The sequence below is a fragment of the Dasypus novemcinctus genome, chromosome 30 (genome assembly GCF_030445035.2).
Source record: "Dasypus novemcinctus isolate mDasNov1 chromosome 30, mDasNov1.1.hap2, whole genome shotgun sequence".
Classification (NCBI taxonomy): Eukaryota; Metazoa; Chordata; class Mammalia; order Cingulata; family Dasypodidae; genus Dasypus; species Dasypus novemcinctus.
The window spans coordinates 5,498,764-5,526,070 of NC_080702.1; the positions used below are offsets into that span (position 1 = coordinate 5,498,764).

A 27,307-nucleotide genomic window follows, 5' to 3' on the forward strand; every position below is an offset into this window, starting at 1 on the left:
TGGGAAACATTTTGTCAGATACTTAAAAATATAAACTTACCATAATTCTTGCTAACTCCACTCTAAAAATCTATCCAAGACAAACAAAATTGAGTTTGTGCAATGATTCCTATGGCAACTGTATGACAGCCAAAACTAGAAAAAATACGAATGTCTACTAGCTGGTGCATGGATAAGAAAAGGTGGTACATCCATAAATAGATCTGCATCTTTAACTATTTAATTTCAGGCAACCTCCCCGTTCCCCCACGCCGCCATTGGAAGCAGCCCACCGGGCCTGTCCACAACCAACCTGGAGGGTACACAAGCCTCTACAGGACTAACTTTAGTACTGATTATAGACTCAAAAAGAAGACCAGAAGTGCCATGTGTAGGGAAACCACATCTGAGTCCAATTCTGTCACTCTGGGAAACATAAATTCCAAAGTAGGGACCACTGGCAGGGCACTAAACTACTGAGCTATCTACCCTGACTCAAGTGTCTGGATGCCTCCAGAACCCTCAGGAGCCCAGTTGTTTGGGGTAGAATCTATTTGGCAGTCAAAGAGATCCTGCTGATACATGCATGAACATTACCTCCGGGATGACCTCCGATTCACCTCACTCTGAAATCTTACCCACACAAATTCATTTATCTTTATCTTTTCCCCATTTAGGCCAAGGTCTTTTTCCAGTTGCACTGCTAGCTGGTGCTTAGTAGTAATCCCTTCGTGCCAGGGAGTCTCATACCCTGGAGTCATGTCCCATACAGGGGGGAAGATAATGTATTTATATGGTGAGTTTGGCTTAGATAGAGGCCACATTTGAGCAACAAGGAGGCTCCCAGGAGGCAATTCTTAGACACCCTATAATACTAGGCTAAGTTTTGATTTCGGGTGTAAAGGTTCATAAGCACAGTCATCAATATCAAGTGTCCATTAGTAGAACATCCTCCTTCACTAGTCATTGCCCCTGTACTCGGGGGATTCTGGCTGATGTCTTAGAGAATGTGGCAGAGCTCCCTAGATGGCAATTTGATATTCCTTCAGTTACTTTATGAATCTCCATCCACCATGGCAATGCCCCATGAACATAAATTTACATGCCTTACATGTATGCCCAGGTGAGCTTCCTGCCATGTTATCCCCTGTCACTGACATCCCACTCCAGTGATCCTCCCCTGCCACAGAAAGAGAACCACAAGTACTGGAGAGGACGTGGACAGACAGAACACTTAATCACTGTTGGTGGGAATGTAGAATGATACAGCCACTGTGGAGGACTGTTTGGTGGTTCCTAAAGAAGTTGAATATAAACTTCCCACATGATGCTGCATTATCACTACTGGGTACATACCCAGAAAAACTGTAGCAGGGACACAGACATCTCCACACAGATGTTCATAGAAGCATTATTCACGATTGTGAAAAGTTGGGAACACCCCAGGTGTCCATCAACTGATGAAAAGATACACAAATTGAGGTATTCACATGATGGAACATTATGCAGCAGTAAGAAGAAATGAAGTCAGAAAGCATGTAACAACATGGATGAATCTAATGGACATTATGTTGAGGGAATCAAGCCAGACACAAAAGGACAAATACTATATGACTGGATTGGATTACTATGAACCTAATATATTGTAATGTATGACTGAAAACAATTTATATGTATCCAATATATTTAATTTAGAAATGTATATCTTCATTCAACAGTATTTTCTTTTTTAAGAAACTATTGCTTACATAGTCAATTATTAAATTTACAAAATAAGGTTTAAAATTTTAAAAGTGAGGTTACACTGAAGAGTTGAGAATTGGAGCCTTAACATGTGATCTGTTACTCAAGAAAAGAGGTAACAAAAAAGAGATGGGTAACCAAAAAGTTATTTTTCAGCATTGTAAAACCATGTGTGAAATATGAATATGGATAAAACTGCATATACAAGACTCTATTCTTTGAAATTGAACAAATGTATATTAACACTACAAAAATGTTAATATTACTTATGCTAAGGGAAAGAAATCTGACACAAAGTACTACATATTGCATGATTCCATTTATAGAAAATGTAAATATGTTTATAAAAATGAAGTTAGATTTCCGGTTATGGAGGGCTGGGGAAGGACTGCTAAGGGGCGTGGGGTTTTTCTTTTCAGAGTACTGAAAACGTCCTAAAAAATTTTACGGTGATGAAGGCACAATATTGCGATTATACTAAAAGCCACTGATTATACACTTTGGATAGATGGTATGGTATGTGAATATGTCTCAATAAAACTGCTTAATACATAAATAATTGTGCTAGAACAGCCAGAAAAAGAAGTGATTTCTAGCAGGGTAAACAGATACAGGGCTGAAGAACTGTCTTATTAGTTTATTTTTCTTATTATTGAAATAATGAAAATATTCTAATGATGACTGAGGTAATGAATGCACATCTATGTCATTGTACCAAATACCATGCATGGTATACATTGAAAGAATTGTATGCTTTATTAATAAGTATCAATAAAACTGATTTGTTAAAAATATACACATATATCATTAAATTATTTTGTTTAAGAAAAAAAAAAAAAAAGGACTGTTAATCCTCATCCAAAGATTTCATTGCTAAGGTTCTGGTATAAAACCTTCCTGAATTTCCCCACTGATGGTAGCATCATATTCTTCCTCGTCATACTTACGGACTGCTGAGTGACAGTGCATTGGGAGAACAGTGTGGTCATCTGCATGGAAGTGACAGGGCACCCAGTAGCCCTGCCTGGCTTTCCCCCTTCCAGGGTGGCAACCCTGTGAAAACCACCTGCAGAAGTTCAGGGGGAACTGCAGGGGACAAAAGAAGGGGCTGGGGGTTGAGAAGGTCCAGCCCATCTGTTCTAAGACCAGCTGCTCCACAGCCCTCAACTGCTCCCCTAGAATGGGAACAACTCTTCTAAGAGGCTGAGAACAGTAAACACTGAGGCTTCCTCTGCAGCCTGGCTCCTTTAAGGCCAGCTGGGTGACTGCTCTTGGCAGACAAAGAAGGGCAAGAATGGTGTCCCCAAGTCACCCAGTCACCTCCCTGTCAAGGACACCCCTGGGCTCCCTCAGCAGCCTCGGGCAGGTGGCCTGACCAGCAGGCGCCCTTTCCCAGTCTGTGCAGAGGGTCCTAGCAGGCACCCAAATCCAGTGGCCCCCACTGGCCAGCTGCCCTCCTCCAACCCTAGCAAGCTACACCCTTAGCAAGAGTTCACGAACCATTTCCACCCAGCATGACTCCAAGAAATCAAACTTTTAAGAAAAGCTGTAACCACTACCAAAAGGAAAAGAGTGTCCCTGGGACCATGGGGAGCTCTGAGGGAAGCCAAGGCTGAAGCTGTCCCAGGCCTTCTAGTGCAGCCACAGCCAGGAGGGGACACAGTCGGAGCGGGCCCCTAGAACCCAGACCTCACCTGCCCTGTGGAATCTCAGAGAGCAGAAAGGAGTAAAACAGGAAAGACACACAATTAAAGGTTCAAGTGACCCACCAGGGCTTTGACCCAAAGAATGCAAGTGCCTAAGAGGAGGAGGGGCCCACACCTGCAGACCACTGGGGAAGGATACACACTTTTAGTTGCAAACTGGTGTGATCCCTGCAAAACTCCCAGGCTGGACACAAACCTGCACCCAGAGGCCCCTCCCGGGAGGGGTCCCCATTCACTGGGCTCCCTGAAGGCACACACCAGGTGTCAGTCATGCTCCCCCTGAGCCTTCCCAGGAGCCCTTCCCCTGGGAGCGATCAATTCTCCTCAGCAGTAACCCCTTTAAGAGCCAGCTGCTGCAGGCCAGGCCCTGAGCCTTAACTTCCCAGGTGCAGAAGAAAGCCAAGCAGGTTCTGCCTGGCTCCAGAGGAAAATTTGAAGTGTAGGACCTGCAAAGGGGTCGCTGAAAGGGGAAGGACCCAGGCACTTGGGAGGGTCAGGAGGGCGGAGGGAGGGGCAAAGGGGTGGACCATGGGAACTCAGGGAGGGAAGGGGCACTGTGGAGGGGGAGAAGGGACCATGGAGGGGAGCAGGGACCATGGAGGGGAGGAGGGGTCATGGGGTGGCTGGAAGGGCTGTGGGGGGCAGGAGAGACCAAGGGGAGGCAGGAGGGAATGTGGAGGGACAGACTTTGCGGGGGAGACCATGGGCAGGGTAATCAGGGGGAATCATGGAGGAGGGAAACCACAGGAGAGGGAGAGGGACTTTGGAAGGGGAGAGGGGGCACTGGGCAAGAAGAGGGACCATGGAGGGGAGGGACTGTGGGGAGGCAGGAGTGAATGGGAGAGTGGAGAGAGCATGGGGGGCGGGAGGGGGCGGGGGAACCATGGTGTGGAGAGGTCATGGGTGGGCAGGAGGGGCCGTGGGGTGTAAGAGGGAGCATGGGGGGAGAGGAGGGAGCACTGGGGGGAAGGGAGCACTAGGGGGAAGGAGGGAGCATGGAGGTGGAAGGAGGGACCTTGAGGGGGAGGATCCATGGGGAGGCGAGAGGAACTGTGGGAATAAAGGGACTGCAGCAGAGTAGGTGGTACTGGTGGGGGGAAAAGAGGGACTTTGAGGGGTTGGAGATACTGTGGGGTTGGTGGGGGGGGGGGAGAAGAGACCATGGGGTGGCAGGAGGGTCCTTGGTGGGAGGGAATGTTGGCTGGAGGAGGGACTTTGGGGCGAGGAGAGACCATGGGGGGGAGGGAGGGACCTAGGGAGGTGGGAGGAACTGTGGGGGTGCAAGAAGCCTGGCAGAACAGGAAGGATCTTGGGGGGAGTAAGAGGGACTGGGGGGGGGACAAAAGGGATGTTGGAGAGGACAGGAGGAACCTTTGGGGAGCGAAGGAACTGTGGGGGGCAGATGGGACAATGGGGGGGGACCATGAGGGGAAGGAGGGACCATGAGGCAAGAGGAGAGATGGTAGAGGGGCAGGAGGGACCCTGGGGAAGCAGGAGGAACTGAGGGGAGGAGGAAAGGTAGGGGTGGAGGAGGAACTTGGAAGGGGCAGGAAAGACCTCGAGGGTGAGGAAAGACCTTGGTGGGAAGGGACCTTGGGGAGGTGGGAGTGACCATGAGGGTGAAGGGAGCCTGGGAGGCCGGAGGGAAGGGGGGAGGAAGGACCATGGGGGGGAGGAGGGACCTCTGAGCGACTAGGACCTTAGGGGGGAGGACAAGAGGAACAGTGGGGGTGACAGGAGGAACTGTAGGGGTGGAAGTAGCATGACAGAGCAGGAGGGACCATCCAGGAACAGGAGAACCTGTGGGGGGAAGAGGAGGGACCTTGGAGGGGACAGGAGAGGCTTTGGGGGTGAGGAGGGACCATGGGGAAGGCAAGACGGTCTCAGGGGGGAAGGGACCCTGAAGGGAAGGAGGGACCTTGGGAGAACAGGGACCTTCTCGGAGAGAAAGAACAGTGGGGGAAGGGGTTGTAGGAGGGGCCATGGGAAGGACAGGAGGGGGGGATTAGGAGGGTCCGTGGGGGGGGGGGCAGGAAGGAGGGCGGGGGTGGGGCGGGCCACCCTTCCCGTGGGCCACGGGACCCTTATTCTGACACGGCGCCCCGCGCCACAGGCCAGCCAGGCTAGGCTGGGACCCCCGACTGCACCCTGAACCGCGCCCCCGTCCCTGGAAGCAGCGACACCAGCCCCCCCCCCCCCCACCCAGCGCGGCCCTGAGACCCAACAGGCCCTGAGACCGCGCAGGACCCGGGCGCCGCGGACAACTTTCCGCCCCCCGCGCCCCGCAGGCGAGCCAGCAGGAACTTGAGGGGGCGCGGCACGGGCGCCCCCTCGACGCAGCAAGGGGAGGCTCGCTCGCCCGCTTTTCCGCGCCTCTGGGGGTCCCGCCCGCCTGCGCCCCGCCCCGACGCCAAGTCGGGTCCCCAAACTTACCGCTACCGTGGGTGGGAACACAGGCGGGGCCCTTAAGCGCTCCTGCAGCCCCACACACCGGCTGACAACACGTCCCTCCTGCCCTCGGGGTCCTGGGGGGCACCCCCAGAACACGCCAGCAGGACCTCGTGCGCTCCCCAAACACCACGAGCTCTGAGAGGAGCCTCACCTACGTGGACTGGGCGGGACTTAAGGGGCGGGGCTTCTGCGCCTGCGCCTGGGCCAATGAGGCCCGCCCCGCTCCAGGAAGCCACGCCCCTAAGAGAGCGCGGCCCTACCCTTGACGGACAGCGCCAGGCGCCCAGTCATGGTACTGTCGAACCTGCCCGCGGGACACCACCTGTGCAAAAATCACAACAGTTATGTACACCAGTAATGACCAATCTGAGGAGGAAATGAAGGAAAAAAACTATGATTTAAAATAGTAAATTTTAAAAATCGCATATATCGGAATAACTTTAACTAGAGCTGTAAATGACGTACACAGAAAACTACACAACACTGTTCAAGGAAATCAAAGACGACGTAAATAAATGGAAGAATATTTCCTGTTCATGGAAAGGAAGAATAAATATCATTAGCATGGCTATCCTACCCAAACTAAACTACAGACAACGCAATCCCAATAAAAATCAAAACGGCATTTTTTACTGAATTGAAAAAACTACCTATGAAATGTATTCAGAAGGGCAAAAGGCCCAGAACAGTAAAAGACTTATTGAAAAAGGAAAATCAAATCAGAGGACTCACATTACCTGACTTTAAAACATACTGTAAAGCAACAGGGGTCAAAAATTGCATGGTGTTCTCACAAGGATAGACATACTGACCAATGGAACTGAATTTAGAGTTCTTATACAGATCCTCATATACGGAGTCACCTGGTATTCGACAAGGCCACCAAGCCCACTCAGCTGAGAGAGAACGACCTCTTCAAAAATTGGTGGGTGGAAAACTGGATATCCATATGCAAAAGACTGAGAGGACAACACCATTTCAAACCTTACTAAAAAATCAACTCAAGATGGATCAAAGCTCTAAATACAAAAGCCAAGACCATGAACACCTTGGAAGATAATGTAAGGAAACATCTACAGGGACTTGTAACAGGAAATCCGTTCATGAACATCACACTCAAAGCAGGAGCAGAAAAAGAAAAAATAGATAAAAGGGAAGTCCTCAAAATTAAAACCTTTTGCACCTCAAAGGAGTCTGTCAAGAAAGTGAAAAGACTGCCTATCCAATAAAAGAAAATATTTGGTAACCATATATCTGATAGGAGCCTAATATCTAGCATACGTGAAGAAATCTTTTATCTCAAAAATAAGAAAACAAACAACCCATTTTTAAAAAGGACAAGAGATTTGAACAGAACTTCTCCAAAGAAGGAATACAAATGACTAAAGAGTGCATGAAAAGATGCTCAACATCACTAACTATAAGAGATCAAAACTACAATGAGACACCATCTTAGACCCAATATACTGATGGCTATTAAAGGCCAGAGGACTACAAGCGTTGGAGAGGATGTGGAGGAATGGGAACCCTCATCCACTCACAGTGGGAATGTAGAATGATCCATCCACTGTGGAGGAAAGATTGGCTGTTCTTCAAAAAACTAACTACAGATCTGCCATGTGACCCAGCATTCCACAGCTGGGTATATAACTAGAAGAATTGGAAACAAGGATATCAACAGATATATACACACCAATGTTTCATGGGAGCATTATTCACTATTGCCAAAAGTTGGAATCAACCTAAATGCCCCTCAACAAATGAGTGCATAAACAAAATATGGTATACACATACAAAGGAATGCTTCTTAGCTCTAAGAACGAATACAGTACAGAAACACAGGATAACATGGATTAATCTTGAGAACCTTATGTTGAGTGAAGCAAGGCAAGTATTAAAGGACAAATATTACATGATCTCTCTGATATGACTTAAGCAAACTGAGCCGACTCAGAGAGCTAGAGTCTGGAAGATAGAATGAGAGACCTAAGAGGCTTCAAACTGAGTTGTGAGGTCATCAGAGGGGTCGTGCTTATGCATGTCTCAGCAGGATCTCATAGAGAGCCAAAGATGATACTAGACAACCCCAGGTAGTAGTGCTCTTAAGGGCTATGAAGACACCCTGGTCCTACGGTCATCACAGATAGCTCAAGAGATCAGTGCCTTAATGGTGGGCCCTAATTTGGAATTGTACTCCTAAGTGTGATGATGTTGGATTCAAATGTCACTTTCGGGAAACGGACTTGGGCCCAGTGGTTAGGGCGTCCGTCTACCACATGGGAGGTCCGCGGTTCAAGTCCCGGGCCTCCTTGACCCGTGTGGAGCTGGCCCAAGCGCAGTGCTGATGTGCGCAAGGAGTGCCGTGCTACACAGGGGTGTCCCCCGCGTAGGGGAGCCCCACGCGCAAGGAGTGCACCCATAAGGAGAGCCGCCCAGCGCGAAGGAGGGAGCAGCCTGCCGAGGAATGGCGCCGCCCACACTTCCCGTGCCGCTGACGACAACAGAAGTGGACAAAGAAACAAGACGCAGCAAAAAGACACAGAAAACAGACAACCGGGGGAGGGGAGGGGAATTAAATAAATAAAATTTAAAAAAAAAAAAAAGTCACTTTCTACACTGCCTCTTCTGAACCTGTGATTGGTGCTGGGATTGCAGTATGCACAGGAGACTTGGATTTCTGGGCTGCCCACGTGCCAGCTGGGCCCTCAGCCTCTGTGGTGTTGCAGCACCTATACTCCAGTTCATTGGAATTATCCAGATCAGTTGAAACGGAGGTGAGGATGGACAACCACCACACCAAGGAACCAAGAGAGCCTACAGCTGCGGTCATGAGAGTCACATCCACCAGCCACGTGGGAAAGAAGCCCCTTCTCAATCAAGAGAAGGACTTGGCATCGCCATCCCAGGGTCCTCAGGATAGAGGAATAAAATATGGACTAGAATGGAACTGATATTCTACTATAGAATTATTGTGACTCTAGCAACGGAAGCAATTATGTCACTGACTGGACTCAGGGGTATTTTTGAGACTTGGAGATGTCCTGAATGATATTGCAGGGACAGATGCAGGACATTATGTATCCTGCCATAACCCACTGAATGGGTTGGAAGAGAGTGTAAACTACTCTAAATAATAGTCCATGCTGTTTGGCAGTGCTTCAAAATGTATCCATCAAATGCAATGCATGTACCACTCTAATGAAAGAACCTCTTTATGTGGGAAAGGTGGGGGGAGTGGGGAGTGGGGCATCTGGGAACCTATTTTGTCTTTTTAGAATAATGTATTTTTTTAATCTCCACCCCCCGTAGCATTTTGTGAGCTGTCTGCTCTGTGTCCATTCACAGTGTGTACTTCTGGGTCGGTATTTAATGTGTGTTTTTTTAAATTATTTATTCCCCTTCCATTGTGGCTTGTTTGCTGTCTCCTCTCTGTCCATTCGCTGCAAGTTCTTCTGTGTTTTGGTTTTTTGGTTTTTTGCTTGTCTCCCTTTTTCTTGTGTAAACTTGCTAAGTCAGCTCTCTGTGGCGCTTGGGGGCCGGTGGCACTCCGTGGCCATGCGGGCTGGGCGGCACGCTGCGGCACCCGGACTGGCAGCACATCCCAGCTTGCCAGCAAGCCTGTTTTAACAAGAAGGCCCCGGGATGCCCACACAGGGCCCCCATATGGTAGACGGGAGCCCAACTGTTTAAGCAAGCCACGGCCACTTCCCCCTCCTATATTTTTTAATGTAACGTTTTGTGTGATCTATGTGTCTTTGAAAAGGAAATAAAAAGTATTTTTAAAAGTATTATCTAGGCAAAGTATGTTCAACCTGTATTAGTTTTCAAAGAATTGAAAGAAAGTTAAATAAACAAATACAATTACCTCCATAAAAACAATGATAGAATTACAGAAAAAAAATTCTGAAGAGTCATGCAACTAAAAAGACAGTTACTTGTAATATATAATGTTAAAAAATTCCAACACTACATATTCAAGTTCTCTGTATTTAGAGACATTATGCATCAAATCTTAGGAATAAATACTTTCCTAGGTAAAAAAAAAAAAAGTAGAATCCTATTGCTAACAGCCATGACCTAGTAGAAATCTTCAAAAATGTGTCAGGGCAAAGGAAAAAGATAAAGTGAGAAAATTTCATCTTCTGAATGAAAGTTGGGGCATCACTGTTGGAGTAATGACGCTTACATAAAATATTTTATTTTTCTAAGAACAAAAAATGTTAAAATGGTGACTTAGACTCTGACCATGTGAATCTAAAGGAACTTCAGCCAGAGAAGGCCAGCACCATGGAGTTCTTCAAAGCTGTGGTGCAAATGCCAAGAGGCCTAAGGCTTAGAGTGGGAACTGCTTTCAGATCCTGGTTCCATCCTGGTGGGATTGCTGGTTCATATGGTAATTCTATATTTAATTTTCTGAGTAACTGTCAGTCTTCCACAGCAACTACAACTATTTTTTTTTTTTACCACCACCAATGGATGAATATTCCTATTTATCCACATCCTCTCCAACCCTTGTAACTGTCCGTTTTTTTAGTAGTTGTCTTTTTAATGGGTATGAACTGGTATCAGATTGTAGTTGTGATTTGCATTTCCTTAATAGCTAATGATTTCTAGGATCTTTTCATGTGCTTTTGGGACATTTCTATATCTTCGTTGGAGAAATGTCTACCCAAGACTTTTCCCGTTTTTAAATAGGTTACTTGTCTTTTTATGCCAGAATTGTAGGATTTCTTTAGATAATTTGGATATTAAACTCTTACTAGATAATGTCATTTCCAAGTATTTTCTTACACTAATAAATTTTCTTTCTTACTTTCATGGTAAGGCCTTTTGATGCACAAAATTTTTAGTTTTTATAAGGTCCCACTGAGCTCTTCCTTCTTTTGTTCCTTGTGCTTTAGGTGTCAAACCTAAGAAAACACTGCCGAATATAATCATCTGAAGATGCTTCTTAATGTTTTATTTTTCTTCTTGTTTTATAGTCCTGGTTTGTACATTTAGGTTTTTTAAGCATTGTGAGTTAATTTTTTGAATATGGGGTGAGAGACAGGTGTCCCCTTCTTTCTTTTGCCTATGAATAGCCAGTTCTTCCAGAACAATTTGTTAAAGTCCATTCTTTCCCAATTTATTAAAGACTATTCTTTCCACCATACATCTATAGACATGAGGCTCTATTTCTGAACTCCAAATTTAGAAATTAGATGGTAGAAATTCAGAAAATTTCTTATTTAGAATATTAGAAATTTACAAGGTAGAAAATAGATATCCATGTTTGAAGGCTTTGATTCTACAAACCGCAGATGACCATGACACAAAAATTTCACCTAAGGTTTGTGGAAACAAGGTGATTTTAGCCTAAGAGTATCCATAAATTTCTGAATAAGAAGGAAATATTGGAGAGTTAAGGATGAAGCATGAGTTCTGTGGTGACAGAGGGTGGAGGCAGCATGAAAATCCAGAGACGTATCCTCTAAGAAAAAAAGGGGAGAAGACAGAGACCTATCTAGAGAAGCTGCTCTGGATATATATTGAACAGGAAGGTGCCCTGAGTCATCTAGGAAAGTACTAGAAAGATAAAGAAAACTGAGTTGCTTACCCCTGTGTCTGGAAACAGCACATATACCCCACAATCACAGCAAGTAACTGCATGGCCCCTGGCTTGTTGCTGCCAAGGGACAGGGAGGGGGCGTGTCCTGGGAGGAAGAGGGGTCTGGCACAGCCAGGGGGTTTCTTTGTGGTGACTTTGTCTAGCAACGGCACCTTTGAATCTCATAGGGTACCCGGACCTGACTGGGAGAAGGGAGGGGGGTTCCCCTCAGGCCGGCTGTAACACCCAGCTGCCCACCTGGGGTGAGAAAGCAATGACAGTGGAGAGGGGTTGGGCACAGGCACCTCATCAGCAGGACTCGAGCAAGCTACACAAGTCTAAACACACCTGGGAAAGGTGGCAGCTAGCTCTCTAAAGACCAGTTAACCTAAGGAGACAAGGCAGCTCAGTTGAGGAATTCCTGACTTGCATATAGGAGGCCCCAGGTTTGATTCCCAGGTCAATCAAGAGCAGGAGCCACCTGGTTGTCAAGCATCCAGCTTGTACTTTATGACAAGGAACATACAGATATTCTCTTTTTTTAGGCTTTCCTGGATCTGTTATTTCTTTAAAAAAGAAAAACAAAACTTCTTTTTTCAATTTTAACTTTTTAAACTGTAATTGCAAAAACCTAGATCATCACCCTCAGAGGGCAGGCTGTAGGATGAATGATGAACACCAGCAGCCTGAGAAGCTCCTTAGGGGCCCAAATGGAAGGCAGTGTTTCCTCCGTTGTTTCGTTGTTGTTGCTGCCATTTTCTTTCGTTTGTTATGTTTCCCCTTTCTTTGTCCCCCCTTTTTTACTTTTACTTATTTTTCCTACCTACAATGTTTCTTTCTTTCCTTCCTTTTTCTATCTTTTGTTTACTTTTGTTTTCATTCATCCCACCACTTTTTGTTTGGGCTCCAATATTTCTGAATTTTTATTTATCTCTTTTTTCTCTGTTTCCTTTCCTTATTTTTTTTTCACTTTCTTTTTTTCCTATTCTATTTTCTTTTCCTCTCTTTTCATCATCCCAAGCTTCGAATTATTTCTATATCTTTTTCTCTATTTTATTTCTCATTTCATTTTCTATATTCCACTTTTTAAACCTTATTCTTCTGTACTTATGATTTTTTACTCATATAAATTATTTTCCTAGGTCTTCTACAGCACCCCTTCTACCTTTTATCATTATTACTACTACTATTTTTCTTTTTCTATTCTTATATCTTTCCTTTTCTCTGGTCGTATTTTTTATCAAGGAAACAGAATAAAAGGAATGAAGAATCAAAATGAAACCTTACAACGCATAAAAAGAACAAAATATAACTCTAGAGAAGAAAGAAAAACTAACCAACTGAATAAACCCATCAAGATAATTAGATGCCTACAAAGCAACAAAAATTGTAAGCCATACTAAGAAATAAGATGTGACCCAGTCTAATGACAAACTAAAAAACAGGAAGAGATACAGAATATGGATGCGCAAACAAATATCATGAATCAACTTTATAAAGTGAAAGAAGAGATTAAGGATATTAAGAAAACATTGAGGGAACATACTAAAGAAATTGTAAACATACCTAAAAAGATGCCATATACAAGGGTGGCAAATGGCACAATGCAGGAAATCAAAATCATACCAGTAGCACATAATAGCAGATTTGAAAAGGCAGAGAAGAGAGTCAGTACATCTGAAGACAGTACATCTGAAATCAGATAGTAGAACAAATAAAGATTTAAAAACTCCAGGAGGGACTTAAGGATTTGAATGACAACACAAAATCCACAACTTATGCATTACAGGCAGCTCAGAGGGAGAAAAGAAGGGAGACGGGACAAAAGGAATGTTGGAGAAAATAATGGCTGAAAATTTCCCAACTCTATTGAGGGACATGGATGGACATGTCCAGGAAGTGCAGCACATGAAAACATAAATCCTAACACAAGACATGTACTTCTCAAACTGTCTAATGCTTAAGACAAAGAGAGAATATTAAAAGCAGCAAGAGAAAAGAGATCCATCACATACAAGGGAAGCTCGATAAGATTAGGTGCTGATTTCTCATCTGACTCAATGCCCTAATCATAACTCAATCATGCCCAGGTACAGATCAGACTCCAAACACAATCCAGTATTCCTTTTTGGAATTCATCAATTATATCAAACTGCTACATCATCTGAAGCCATGCAGGCAAGAAGGCAGTGGTATGACATGGTTAAGGTGCTAAAAGGAAAAAACTTCCAGCCAAGATTTCTCTATCCAGCAAAGGGGCACTCAAAAATGAGGGAGAATTCAACATATTAATAGATAAACAGAAACTAAGAGAGTTTGTCCATAATAAACCTGCCCTTCAAGAAATACGAAAGAGAGTTCTGCAGGATGAAAGGAAAAAACAGGAGAGAAAGAGGGAGAAGACAGTGTAAGAATAACTGAAAAGATAAAAAGAGAAATAAACACATATGGTATAGGGAAGTGGATGTAGCTCAGTGGTTGAGTGCCTGCTTCCCATGTATGAGGTCCTGGGTTACATCACCAATGCCTCAAAAAAAAAAAAAATTTTTTTTTTATTCCTAAAAACATTTGGCATGCATAACCTATACAAAATTGGGTTAATATAAATAATTCCTTGGCAGTAAGAACACTGAATGTTAAAGGCTTAAATTCCCCAATCAAGAGATTGGCAGAATGGATAAGGAAATATGACCCATCCATATGCTGCCTACAAGAATCTCACTAGATCTAGGGACACAAGGAGATGAAAAGTGAATGGATAGAAAACAATTTTACATACAAACAATCAGAAAAGGGCAAAGACCAGCCATACTAATATCACATAAAATAGACTTTAAATTCAAAACTATTGTAAGGGAGAAAAAAGGACACAATATATTCATAAAGGGAGAAATCACTCAAGAAGAAAGAATAATCATAAACATTTACAAACCTAACCAGGGTGCCTCAAAATACATGAGGCGAACACTGGAAAAACCAAGTGGAGTAACTGATGGCTCTACAATTATTGTGGGGGACTTTAATACACCATTAACAACATTAGACAGAACATTTCAACAGAGAATCAATAAATAAACAAAGACCTTGCATAATATATTAGAGGATCTGGACCTGATAGACATATACAGAATATTACACCCAAATACACTGGAATGTACATTCTTCCCAAGTGCACGTGGATCACTCTCTAGGATAGACCACGTGCTAGGCCACAGAACAACTCGCAGTGAATTCCAAAAGACTGCAATTATACAAAATAATTTATCTGACAACAATGGAATGAAACTGGAAATCAGCGAGGGGCACAGAAGCAGATTAGGCACAAAGATATGGAAGTTAAACAACACACTCTTAGACAATCAGTAGTCAAGGAGGAAATTCCAAAAGAAATCAGTAACTACCTTGAAACAAGTGAAAATTACAACACAAAGTACCATACCCTATGGTATGCAGCAAAAGCTATACTGAGAAGGAAATTCACAGCCTTAAATGCCTGTATTAAAAGAGAAGTGCTAAAATCAAAGACCTAACTACGCACCTGGAGAAACTTGAAAAGAACAACAAACTAACCCCAATGATGCAGAAAGAAGGAAATAACAAAGATTAGTGCAGAAATAAATGAAATAAAAAATAAGAAAACACTAGGAAAAAACACTAAAAACAATAAACAAAAGCAAAGCTGGTTCTTGAAAATCTATAAAATTGACAAACCCTTAGCTACACTAACAAAAAAAAAAAGATGCAAATACATAAAATAAGAATGAGGAAGGAGATATCACCACTGATGCCACAGCAATAAAGTGTATCATAAAAGGATACTTTGAAAACTTTTATGCCAACCAAAAGGATATTCAGAGGAAATGGGCAAATTCCTAGAAACAGACAGGCAGCCTACACTGATGAAAGAAGAAAGACGAACTGAATAGCCCAAGATGGAAATGACTTCCGCACAGAAAACTACACAACACTGTTAAAGGACATCAAAGAAGAAATAATATCCAGCATATATAAAGGAATCCTACACCTCCTCAAAAAAAAAAAAAAAAAAAAAACTTACGTACCTCAGAGGAGTTTGTCAAGAAAGTGAAAAGGCAGCCTATACAATATGAGAAAATATTTGGTAACCATATATCTGATAGAGGCCTAGTATCCAGCATATATAAAGAACACTTATACCCCAAAAATAAAAAACTTAACAACCCGTTTTAAAAATGGGCAAGTGATTTGAACAGACACATCTCTAAAGAAGAAATACAATTGGCTAAAAAGCACTTGAAGAGATGTTCAACATCACTACTAAGGAAATGCAAATCAAAAGTACAATGAGATATCATCTACACCCATTAGACGGGCAATGATTTTTAAAAAACAGTGGATTACAAATGTTGGAGAGGACGTGGAGGAATGGGAACTGTCATCCACTGCTGGTGGGTATGTGGAATGGTACAGCCATGGTGGAGGACATTTTGGCTGTTCCACAGGAAGCTAACTATACAACAACCATATGATCCAACAATCCCACTGCTGGATATATACCCAGAAGAACTGAAAGCAGAGACACAAACAGATATACGCACACCAATGTTGCGAGTAGCATCACTCACTATTGCCAAATTTGGAAACAACCCAAAGTCCATCAACCAATGAGTGGATAAACAAATTGTGGTATATACATACAATGGAATATTACTCAGCTGTAAGAAGGAATGCAGTAAGAACACATGGGATGATATGGGTGAATTTTGAAGACATTATGTTGCGTGAACTAAGACAGGCACTGAAGGACAATTATTACGTGATCTCAGTGTAATAAGTAAACTAAATAAATTTTAGTTCAGTGAACTAAATAAATTGAGCAGACTCACAGAGCTAGAATCTGGAAGACAGGTTTACAAGAGACAGGGAGAAGAAAGTTGTGAGCAAATGCCCATATGGGAAAAAATCTATGATAAGGTAGAAGTATGTAGTTGTTCAGTGGATGGGCATGTCAGTGGTGAAGTGACACTACAGGGATGGTCTGTGTGTGAGGTAGAGTGAGGAGGGTGGGTTGGACTATTCATGGAATGGGGGGGGGGACATTTGGGGAGGGACCGGGTAACATCTGGGTATCTGAAGGTACCTGCTTGAAACTACAAAGTTCAGGATGTTGTTTTGGCAGTAAGGTAGGGGAGAGTTACTGGTTTAGGGTGTTCTGGAGAGCATTTGGGAGAATGCACACCTGGGGCAGGCTTCTAGGGAGTAAGTGTTCGCCTTGTCACAGTGTGTTGTGTCATGGGTGGGACGCACATAATGAGCGGGAATGTGATAGAGTCCCATCCTGAGAAGTACTGCTATGTTCTCAAATAGAGGGGAGGGAGACTCTTGAGAGCATAAGCAGGGCCTAATAGTGTAGGACAGGCCAGTATGTCAAGCTCTCAACATTGCTGCAAGTAACTATGAATCTTGTTCTTCAAGGAGTGAAGCTTGGTGGTTGCCATGGGTACCTAGAGGCGGGGAAGGAGGAACAGACTAGATGGAACATGGGGCATTTTGTGGGCAATGGAAGTGTTCTATATGATCTTTTTTCTTTTCCTTTTTATTTTTTGTGCTTTTATTCCTTTTCTCTACATGATCTTGCAATGATGTATACAGGCTATGTTAAATTTCATCAAACTTATATAAGTGTGTGGTCTACAATGTAAACCATAATATAAATCACTGACAAATGTTGCAATATTTGTACATCAATTGTAATAAATATACCATACACAAGTAAAATGTTATTAAAAGGGGAAAGGGTAATGGAGAAGAATGTTGGGTATATGGGAATCCATTCTATCCTGTACATGACTTCTCTGTAACCTAAACCTTCTTTGAAGATAAAATGCTCAATTCATACTTGTTAAACAACAGTGATAAACAGAGGCCATTTCTCAACAAGAAAGTTTCCCTGAGTAATTCACGACAAAACCACCAATGTACTAACAGTTATTTTGTGTCCTCTCAGTTCCCGCTGGGGACACACTGGAGAAGCTTCCGACTGCCAGGCAGAAGAGGAAAACCCATCCAATTCTTAGATAAGGATTACTTTTATTGCTTGAAATACTTATGTGGCTTTCTTGTTTTTTTGTTTTCAGTCAAGTTCAGATTTGAAAACATGATGTAGATCATAGAATTTAGGTACCATCCTCTTGTGTGTGTAGTGTGTACATGTGTGTGTGTGAGTAGAATCCCTTACTAGTTGATGTCTGGTTCCAAGGGCATTCAAGGTCAATAGGACCAGACAGGAAAGCGTATGGTATAAGGACTTTTAATGGGTGACATTTATCCTCTTTCAATTAAAAATTTTGTAATTGTCAACCAGATGGACTTGAAATAAAATTCCTCAAGGTCTCTTCTAGAGACGTCTTCTAATCTTGCTTTTGTGTTCTCCGACATGACCGCTGCTTTCCATCTGCTTTTCTGGAGCAAGAAAGACAGCAAAAAATCCATGGACAATGAACCCACCAGGAGACAAACCTCACAGCGTTTCTTTTCCTTCATTATAGGTGGCCTCAAGTACAGAGGAAATTCTGTTATCTCCTGGATATGGAAAGAAATCTAGAGGACTATGATGGGGTTTCCTTGTTGGCTTTAGAGTGGATATCACAGTGATAACGTTTCACTTGTGGAGTGAGGATTATGGATGTGGTGAGAGAAACTGATTTTCAGGAAGAGATCTTTGATCACATTACTACAGTTCCTGGAATCAGCTGAATTCCCTTTGGGGGGTCTAGCTTACCATAAATTGGAGCTGCAGTTTGTCAATGTTTAAGTCTAAGTAGTATAATTGCACAGGTATGTGTGTGTATGTGCTACTGTGTATTTATCCTAAACATAGGTCTTATTTACACAGGACAACTGCCACTGTCGACTACGTCAAGAATATAATCTTACCACTGCAAAGTTTACATACAGGAACTCATTCAGTCCTCATCAGCCATATGTAGTAGGGTTGTTTATTATACACACAACTCAGAAGGAGGATCCCAGGCACAGAGACAAATGTTCCCAAACTCATGTGAAGAGTCTAACACACACCTATCAAGTAACCTCAATGTTGATACACTGAGCCTTTCCTTAAACTGTGAAATGGGAGTATTAGCTATTGTACAAGGGAGATGTAGCATCTGTGCATATTGCTGAAATTTCCCAAGCCTACAGTTTCCAAATACTGCCCAAAATTATAAGGTAAGCTAAGTAGGCACATCACCTATTGCAAATTTCACAAGCCTTCATATTGATCTGTTGGGTGTTTTATGTAAAAATAAAATGACAAGATTTTCTTGAACTCTGACTTTAATTCACATGTGTCCATTAGGCAACTTATGAATAAGGGGATCAGAAGTTTCAACTGTAAATAAAGTATTAATAATGTTCCTACCTTTGACTCTAAGTTGTCAACAGCTCTTTCAATCCTGAATGATTTTCCCAGGTTTTTGTCTCAAGGTTGAGAAAATTTGTTTCTTAGTCAAAAAAACCTACTGCCATAATACCCAGTCCATCAGCAGCATGAAAATCACTACCTGCCCAAGAAGAGGGAGCACAGGAAGATATCACCGAGGAACTGCCCTACCGATGGCAATATGGAAATGCAATCATGTCGATTCAAGAAAAATGACTGCAGTTTATTCAGTCCCATATGTAGGGAAAATTCATAAAATGCCTAAGCCATATTCTTTTTTTCACATGTGAACACTTTAATTTACTAATTAAATCAGAAGGGCCAAATCACAGAATTAAGGATAAATTTACAACACAAGATTTGTTCACATCTAATAGTGGCCAGTGTTTCAACCTAAAGTTTGGTTATTAGTTTAGTTTTGAACATTACATGAAAAACATCCTTCCTGTGGCAGTTTTATATTATTTATGAATTCCAAAAAGAGATATTGATCATGGTTGTAAACTGGTCTATTCCTGTGGACATGATATCCCTCTGGTTATATTAAATTCGAAGGTTTCACTTTCACTTTATTGAATAAAGAACAGACAGATGTTCGCTCAGGGAGAACACAGAATAATTTGCAGAGAAGAATACAGAGATGAGCCTGAGAGTTTGACGCTGAAGAGAACAGAGCAGCTGAGAAGCCCTGTGAGCTCAGCCTCATGCCAGCCTACAGGTGAGATGGGAGGAAGCTGGGATCATGGAGCCTTAAGGGAAGAAGGAAGGCTCAACCCTTGAGACGTGCCCACCATCTTGTTTCAACGCGTGGTAAATGACTTCAGGTGACCAATTACTTCTTAGAGTACCTTGAGAGGGATCTTTAGGTAGGGCCTTCTGACTATATGCTTCTCCCCCAAATAAATACCTTTTATAAAAGCCAACAGATTCCTGGTACTTTGCATCAGCACCCCTTTGGCTAATACACCTGATAAGTGATGCTTGCATATTATAAAAAAATTAATACCCTGTATTCAGAGCAGTTTTAGATTCACAAACAAATGAATACTTTAGATACTTCTAAAGTTCCTGCATCTTCCCCTCCCATCTCTCCCCTCCTTGCTCAGCATACTACAGTAGTCGATTAGTTTGCACAATTCAAGGGCCAGCATCAATTCATCCCTATGAAGGCTCAGTATCTGTTGAAAAGCTCTGCAGGCTATGACCAATGCATACTGTCCTGTACTGTGAGCAATCCCTCAAAAAGTGAAACACAGTAACCATATGACCAGCAATTCAACAAATCTATGTACATACATATATACAAATAGATATATATCTATGTATTGGAAAACAGGACTACACATACTTGCAAACCACTCTTCATAGGAGCATTATTCACAATAGCCAATGGTCACAACTATGCAAGTATCCATCAACAGATGAATGGATACAAAAAGAAAAACTGCTACATCCATAAAACGGAATTCAGCCATAGCAAGCAATGGAAGTTCTGAGACATCCTAATACATGAATGACATCAACATGATTATATACTGAGTGAAATCAGATGACACAAAAGACAAAGAGTGTATGATTCTGCATATGTGAAACCTCTAGGAAAAGAAAACAGGAAGGAATGAGATTAAGGATTATCAATAGGAATTAGGGGAAAAGGACAATGAGATTAAGAGTTATAAAGAGCATCTGTCTCAGGTCATGAAGAAATTTTGGAGATCAATGGTGATGTTAAAGATTGTTAAGGTAATTAATGCCAATGAGTTAAGTACCAATAAAAACGGTTAAAATAGGAATTTTCGTTATGCTCATGTCAACTTATGAAATTGAACAAAATCTTATAAAATACATGGAACTGGCGAATCCATAATGAACTGGATGTCAAGGAGATTCAGGAAATTTAGTTGGGCTTCAAAATGGGCAGAAGGGTAGGGGCTCTGTGTTTGAGTCAGTGTGTAATTTAGAACCAATATTAGATGAACTACTTCACATTAATTTAAATTGCCTTTAGCTCCAAAGCCAAGGACTCTACTTCCGGTAATTTTCCTGTTCTCATTAATCTCTCCTTCTTGCACAAAGGAAGTCTGAGTAGCATCACATGTGTGCTTTCTACCCAACCAGCCCTGATCACTGTAGCCCCTTGTCCTAGTTAAAGTTCCCCAGGTAATGCACGAACTGCACCCAGTGTACTGACGGCTACTCTGTGTCCCTCTAGTTCCATGGAAGACCTGATGGAGGGGCCCACTAGTGACAGAGCAGATGAGGAGACTCCCTCTAATGCTGAGGTAAGGCCACCTGTTTTTGTCTAAGACAGAAATGTTTCTTTCTCACATTCCTTTTCACATTGAGTACAGATCTTGCTACGGGTTGTACCTATAGACACACACTGCTGCTTTGTGGAAGGAAGAACTGAAAGAATCCTATGAACAGATCCCTGACACAAGAGGGCTTTAAAAATGGCAGCATCTGGTTTTAAACCAAATAGAAAGGTTGTGTTAATTATCTCAGCACCATTTTCCTTCCTTTAACTCAGACTTTTGTAATTGCCTATTTTGGTAAATAGGATTGAAAATCACTTCCTCCAGAAGAGCTGGAGCCTTTCCCACAGGTGTCTCCCAAGCTTATTCATGGGGCCTTTGAATTTACCACTGCTTCCCATCTCTTTTTGAAAATCACCAAGACCTGGAAAAACACAACAAAACATGACCCTATCATCACTCTGTTTTCTTTTCTACATTGCAGGTGACCTTGAGAGCAAATGAAAATGGTAGGTATTCTGGGCTCATCAAAATATTGTGGGAAAAAGTGAGATGAAATAGGGGGCTTCCTACAAGCTGTAGGCTGTTGACCTAGCCTGATCCCAGCCTCACTGTAAAATGCGGATATGGGATATGATGAAAGGTTTTCTATTAAGGAGTTCTGTTCTTCCTTCCACAGTCCCCAGGGGTGGATCTGTTCATTTGGGGGTTACAGGTTAGGCTGTGTGGAGGCTTAAGGGAATCCATGTGTGAGTCTCTGTGGTGTGACTGTGAGACTGTATGAGCTTGTGGAGATGACTGTGTGCATTTCTTCCAGGTGAGATGGACTGCTCAAGCTCTGGTGCTCCAAGGGGAGGGGCCTTAATGTGAACCCAGGGTGTGGCTCATGAGATTGAGCTCCTGCCTACCATATGGGAAGCCCGTGGCTTGGTTCTTCGTGCATCCTCAAGAAGACAGTGAGCCTGCATGACAGGCAGGCATGGCAACCTGACACAAAAACATGATGCAACAAGAGACACAAGAGGAAAAACAATGAGAGAAACAACAAAGCAGTGAACAGAGGTAGCTTAGGTGACTAGGCATCTACCTCTCACATCAGAGGTCCCAGGTTCAGTTCCCAGTGCCTCCTAAAGAAACAAAAGAAGATGGATAGAGACAGCAAGTGTAAACAACACGGGAGGAGGGAGAAATAAAGAAATGAAAACAAATCTTTAAAAAAAACAACCAAAGAGATACCAAAAAAACAACTACAACAACAAAAAAAAGAAACTATGCAATGGAGTTGCACCATCTGCACACATGCTTACAACTAAGTCTACAGAGAAACCAAACTGTCTATCTTTATAAGGTGGCCTCCAGATCACAGGGCCTAGGGAAGCTAACTGTGAGGATAACCTCAGATGCTGGCATAGTTCCTGGTGTCCAAAACTAAAGGAAAGCCCATATGACTCGTCATTAGATCAAAATCGTGAGAGTTGTGAGGCATCACATAGAATGACCTGTCAACTATCACAATGATGTCATAGCCAGGAGCCTGGACACAGCACACAGGCATTGGGAAGAAGAGTTAGTACCCTGTATTATATCATTACCTTGGACCCTCTAGATGCTCAAATCCTATGAGAGTCTTTGACAAATAAGAACTCAGATTCCACTTGGTTTTTAACCTGATATCCAAAATCTTTGTTGAAATGCAATTAGAGAGCAACATTAGAGGGAGTCAGCATTGACCCTCTGCGTCCCTCCATAATGACGGTCCCACTGTTAAAGAATGAAGATGGAGAGCCAGTAATTCAATGAATAAACACACCTGGTGGAGAAAAGGAAGACTGATGGAAAAATACAGTATTATTAAATGATCATTTTTAAATGGTAAGATATCGATGTTTTCATATTTATAAGTATTATCTTATACCACAAAGATGAGTGAAGAAACATGACAGAATGCATTGCCTAGAACTGAATTGATTCCACCAAAAAGAGGTTGCCTCTAATCAAGTAGAAATTCCTGTCGTATATTTGGTAAACGTAGATTCAGTTTATGCAGATCCATGGAGACTGAGTTCACTGGAGATGTCAAAAGACACCTGTGAGGACTTCCAGGAAGATGGCAGACTAGGAAGACATGGGACTCTACCCTCCTTCAGAAAAACAGCTGGAGAAGAGACTGAAATGGACTGGAAAAAGACCTTCTAGGGTTTAGGACAGCAGGGTAAGGCTGAACACCACCAAGGACAGAGACGGACAAAGGAGGGGAATCGCAACAGCAAAACTGTGAGCTGAAAGCAACAGCTCTTGCTGCTGGTACCCTCCCCCACACTAAAGACTTTAGAACACTCAGGCCTCTGAACAACTTTAGAAAAAGGGGTCTCCAGGGATCCACCACCCCCAGAAAGGAGAGGGAGAGGGACACAGACTAAGCTGACAGCTTGTGACCCACAAATTTAGTCTGCTGTGTCCCATGAGCTCTACCGAGCAGGATGGGGTCATATCATCGTTTCCCTTGGGAGCCAGCAAAGGACTAAAGAGATCATGACCCTCTCAATCTACTTCTCTACTAAGTGGGAATGATTGTTGAAGACACAGAGGGACGTGGAATCATTTACTACTACCCAGGAAAAGGGAGCAGGCTGACAGAAGGCTGAAGAACTGTTTCTGAGTAAGTTTAAATTACAAGTCTCTTTATCTCTAGGCAAGAACCTCTACCACACAGATGCAGTCTGTCTCACAGCAAAAACACTCCAACCAGGCACTGAACTGAAAGGGCTGCCAAGAGTGCCATCTGCTAGGAGAACTAGGTTGTACATATGAGAAAATTAAAAATAAGGAAGTTAGAGAGGCTTTTGCTGGCCTTTATACCCTCCCTCTCAAGGCCCGAGGAAGCAGGTCTGCAAACCATTATTGGGTATAGCAGTTGGACATTACTGATGAATTCCAAAAAGAAACACTGGATTATGCATGTAAACTGGTCTTTTCCTCTGGGCAATTAGATTATATAGGATTCATAGATGTACATGATTAAATAATGATCAAAGATTTGGCTAGGCCACATTAAGAATGTTGCATCCCTGCCCCTTGGTAGGTGGGACTCACAGAGAAAACGATATGGCATAAAACATGGTTGGAGTTTTTGAGCTTGAGCCCAGGAGGTGAACACACAGGAGAACATCACCAGAGGAAGAGGGACAGCTCCTTAGACACAGGAGAAGCCCTGGTATGAGGACAGAGCTGTTTGCCTAATAGTCTACAAGCTGACCTTGTGGAGAGAGGCAAAGCTTAGAGAGCCTCATAGTCTAGAGCTGACCTTGTGAAAACAGAAGAGCTGATCCTGGAAATGAACTAAAAGAAGAGGAACCCAAGAAGCCTGAACCCTTGCAGACACCAGCAGTCATCTTGCTCTAACACATGGTAAGACTTTGGTGAGGGAAGTAACTTACACTTTATGGCCTAGTAAATAAGCTTCTACCCCAAATAAATACCCTTTATAAAGATCAACAGACTTCTGCTTTTTGCATCAGCACTCCTTTAGCAAAAACAGTGGGTCCAGAGCCCAGTTTTGAGCAACTAAGAGAGACAATCCTAATGATCCAGGTTGAACCAAGAATCAAACAGCAGCAGTGACACACAGAATCCCACCACCAAATCCCAAGAAAAGGGAAAGAAATTGAACATCTGAGTAACCTGCATCCTAATCAGATGCCTCTTATGAGCAAAAATTTACAAGCCAGACTAAGAAAATGGAAGACATGGCCCAGGAAAAGGAATATATAAAAGTCCCTAAAGAGACACAGGATTTGAGAGAACTGATTAACAAGATGCGTGCTGATTCTGAAATCAAATTAATGAGATGAAAAAAATCACAGCTAAAGAAATGAACGACACCAAGAAGATACTGAACAAGCACAAAGGAAAACTGGAAATCCGAAATTAAAAAGTAACAGAAAAAAAAAAAAGTAACAGAGCTAATGGGAATGAAAGACACAATAGGTGAGATTAAGAAAACACATTTGGGGGCGGCAGACTTGGCCCAGTGGTTAGGGCGTCCATCTACCACATGGGAGGTCCACGGTTCAAACCCCGGGCCTCCTTGACCCGTGTGGGGCTGGCCCATGCGCAGTGCTGATGCACGCAAGGAGTGCCCTGCCACGCAGGGGTGCCCCCCGTGTAGGGGAGCCCCATGCACAAGGAGTGCATCCCATAAGGAGAGCTGCCCAGCGCAAAAGAAAGAGCAGCCTGCCCAGGAATGGCGCTGCCCACACGGAGAGCTGATGCAGCAAGATGACGCAATGAAAAAGAAACACAGATTCCCATGCCGCTGACAACAACAGAAGCAGACAAAGAAGATGCAGCAAATAGACACAGAGAACAGACAACAGGGGTGGGGGAAAGGAGAGAGAGAGACAGAGAGACAGAGAGAGACAGGGAGGGAGGGAGGGAGGGAGGGAGGAAGGAAGGAAGGAAGAAAAGTGGGGGGAAAAAAAAGAAAACACATGAAAGTCATACAACAGCAAACTTGAAATGATAGGAGAATGAGCGATACCAAAGACAGAAGAGCTAAAATGAGGGAGAGAGAAGAATGGAGAAAAATGAGCAGGAGTGGCATGACAACACAAAAAGCAACAACACACATGTCATAAGAGTTCCAGAAGGTGAAAAGAAGGGAAAAGGGGGGGGGGGGGAGGGGAAGAATATTTGAGGAAATAATACCTGAAAATTTCACAACTCTCCTGAAGGAAATGAACCTACATTTCCAAGAAGCCAACCATATCCCTAATGGAATAAACGCAAGTAGACCTATTCCATGACACATACTACTCAGGTCAAACGTCAGAAGCAAAGATAAAGAGAAAAGTCTGAGAACAGTAAGGGAGATGGGAATCATCACTTACAAGGGACACCCAGTAAGACTTAGTACAGATGCCTCATAAGAAACCATGGAGGGAAGCAGACTTGGTCTAGTGGTTAGGGCATCCGCCTACCACATGGGAGGTCCGCGGTTCAAACCCCGGGCCTCCCTGACCTGTGTGCAGCTGGCCCACGCACAGTGCTGATACGCGCAAGGAGTGCTGTGCCACGCAGGGGTGTCCCGCGTAGGGGAGCCCCACGGGCAAGGAGTACGCCCTGTAAGGAGAGCCACCCAGCACAAAAGAAAGTTCACCCTGCCCATGAAAGGCACCAAACACACAGAGAGCTGACACAAGATGACACAACAAAAAGAACCACAGATTCCTGTGCCACTGACAACAGAAGCGGACGAAGAAGAACACGCAGCAAATAGACACAGAGAACAGACAACTGGGGTGGGGGTGGGGAAGGGGAGAGAAATAAAATAAATAAATAAATCTTTAAAAAAAAAAAAAAGAAACCATGGAGGTGAGAAGACAGTAGTATGATACAATTGGGATAATGAAAGAGAAAAATTGCCAGCCAAGAATTCTGCATCCAGCAAAACTCTCCTTCAAATATGAAGGTGTTTATAAAATATTCACAGAAACTAAGAAACTAAGTTCTTATTAAAGAATCCATCTTGAAGGATATATTAAAGGAAGCCTTAGAACCTGAAAGAAAAAGACAGGAGAGAGAGGCTTGGAGGAGAGAATGGAAGAATAGAAGAAAGCATAAGCAAAAAAGTAAAAAGACCAAAATCTGATATGGCATATGATGACCAAAGAAGAAAATGGTGGAAATAAACGATGTATTTACAGTAATATCATTGAATGTGAATGGATTAAACTCACCAATCAAAAGATATAGGCTGACAGGATGTATTAAAGAAAAAGCATGAGCCATCCATATGCTGCTTATCAAAGAAACACCTTAGACCCAGGTATACAAACTGTCTCAAAGTAAAAGCCTAGATAAAGATACTCCATGCAAAAAGTAACCAAAATAGAGCAGGGGTAGCTATACTAATACTGGACAAAAAGTTATAAATGCAAAAAAGTCTTAAGAGATACAGAAGGACATTAAATATTAATAAAAGGAACAATCAACCAGGAAGATATAGGAGACATAAATATCTATGCACCTAACCAATGTCCCCCAAAATACATGAAACTAATTCTGGGTAAACTAAAGGGAGAAATAGGCATCTCTACTTTAATCATTAGAGATGTTAACACACCTCTCACATCATTAGATAGAATGAGACAAAAGATCAACA

At 43.0% G+C, this 27,307-nt stretch overlaps 1 long non-coding RNA gene across 8 annotated transcripts in view; it reads right to left on the bottom strand.

Moving 5' to 3' along the window:
- Window positions 1–27,307, bottom strand: part of LOC105747526 (uncharacterized) — a 195,093-nt gene that overhangs the window by 103,064 nt on the left and 64,722 nt on the right. The window contains exon 1 of one of the 8 annotated variants that reach the window (XR_009184148.2): window positions 5,862–6,023. The exons of 6 other annotated variants lie outside the window; for them this stretch is intronic. This is a non-coding gene — a long non-coding RNA (uncharacterized lncRNA). Of the gene's footprint in view, window positions 1–5,861; window positions 6,024–27,307 lie in introns of those variants that run through there. One more of the 8 variants, XR_009184147.2, reaches the window with a different exon arrangement.